At 41.0% G+C, this 1,698-nt stretch overlaps 1 pseudogene; it reads right to left on the bottom strand.

Annotated features, from left to right (window-relative positions):
- Positions 1-362: 362 nt before the first annotated feature.
- LOC115883008 lies at positions 363-1,245 on the bottom strand (annotated as a pseudogene).
- Positions 1,246-1,698: the final 453 nt, after the last annotated feature.

The following is a 1,698-nucleotide window of genomic DNA, read 5'->3' as shown; positions in this document are numbered from 1 at the left end:
AAAAGGATTGGAAGGAAGAAACGCTTACTCGGCATGTAAAAGACCATACCATAACGTGGTATACGAGGGTGGTCTGAAAAGTTTCCGACCTAACAATGATACAAGACATTTTTTCTGAATATTTGTTTTTATTTTTCAACATAGTCCCGTTGTAACTCTACACACTTTTCCCAGCGATGCTTCCATCTCTGTATCCCGTACAAATAGTACTCGGCGTTTTTTCTCTGCAAAATAGTGGTTCACGAAGGTGATTGCCTCTTCATTTGACGAAAATCTGTCCTCCGAGCGCAATTTTTAAATGAGGGAACAAAAAGAAGTCGCTAGGGGCTAGATCTGGTGAGTAAGGCGGATGGTCAAGCAGTTCAAACCGTAATTCGTGGATTTTCGTCATGGCAACCGCTGAGGTGTGAGACGGTGATTTTTTGAAGATAATCAATTATAATAACTCCATGACTATCCCAAAAAAACGTCGCCATCACTTTCCCAGCCGAAATAACAGTTTTTGCTTTTTTTGTAGCCGGTTCTCCCTTTGCCGTCCACTGTTTGGACTATATTTTTGTTTCTGGTGTGTAGTGGTGTATCCAAGTTTTATCTACAGTAATTAATCGACGCCAAAACTCGGATTTATTGCGCCTAAACTGCGCCAACATAGCGTTAGAAATGTTCATTCGAACACGCTTTTGGTCTAACGTGAGCAAACGCGGCACCCAACGCGCGGACAGCTTTCTCATGCCTAAATCTTGATTTAATATGTGACAAACACGTTCTTTTGATATGTTCATAATCTCTTCTATCTCTCTCACTTTAATTCGGCGGTCGTCTAGCACCATTTGGTGAACTTTGGCGATATTATCGTCGGTAGTTGCAGTTTTTGGACGTCCCGAACGTTCATCGTCTCCCAAGCTCTTATGGCCACGTTTAAATTCAGCTGCCCAAAATTTCACTGTGGAAAATGATGGTGCAGAGACCCCATACACAGAATCCAACTCATGTTTAATTTGTGTAGGCGTATTGCCTTTCAAAACCAGATATTTAATGACAGCTCGATACTCGATTTTGTCCATTTTCGCAAAAACACTCACATCAACTCACTCAAACGGCTGTTACATAACAACTACGCATCCAAAATGGCTGAAATTTTGGTGAATAACTGTCAACAGATGAACAATGAAAATTCACTAGCTTTTATCTACGTGTGCTGCCATCTTCACGTTGAGGTCGGAAACTTTTCAGACCATCCTCGTACTAATGTTTCCAAAACTAAAGCAGGGATAAGAGTATTTGGGCCGAAGACTAAATACTCCGAACCAACGGGCACCTACCCCAGTATCCTTCAGACATAAATTTACGCTATCGAGAGATGCGTACAATTTATCTTAGATAGGAACTGTCGAAAACAGGAAATTGTCATCCTATCCGATAGCCAAGCAGCACTAAACGCGATCAACTCAGTAACCATCAATTCGAAGTTGGTCAAAGAATGCCTAGAGAAGCTCAACAAATTAGGCAAAAAAAATAAAGTCCTCCTCCTCGGGGTGCCTGCTCACCAAGGGATAGAAGGCAATGAGAAAGCAAATGATCTAGCTCGAAGAGGAGCGAACACTTCGATGGTAGATTAAAGTGGCTATTCCTCTAAGGTTACAGAAGAATATTTAGTTTTAATCATTGTCTAACATTATTAATTACAATATTGTAACG

The sequence above is a fragment of the Sitophilus oryzae genome, unplaced genomic scaffold, assembly GCF_002938485.1.
Source record: "Sitophilus oryzae breed Bouriz unplaced genomic scaffold, Soryzae_2.0 scaffold_111_pilon_pilon, whole genome shotgun sequence".
NCBI classification, from domain to species: domain Eukaryota; kingdom Metazoa; phylum Arthropoda; class Insecta; order Coleoptera; family Curculionidae; genus Sitophilus; species Sitophilus oryzae.
This window is presented reverse-complemented; position numbering and strand designations above follow the sequence as displayed.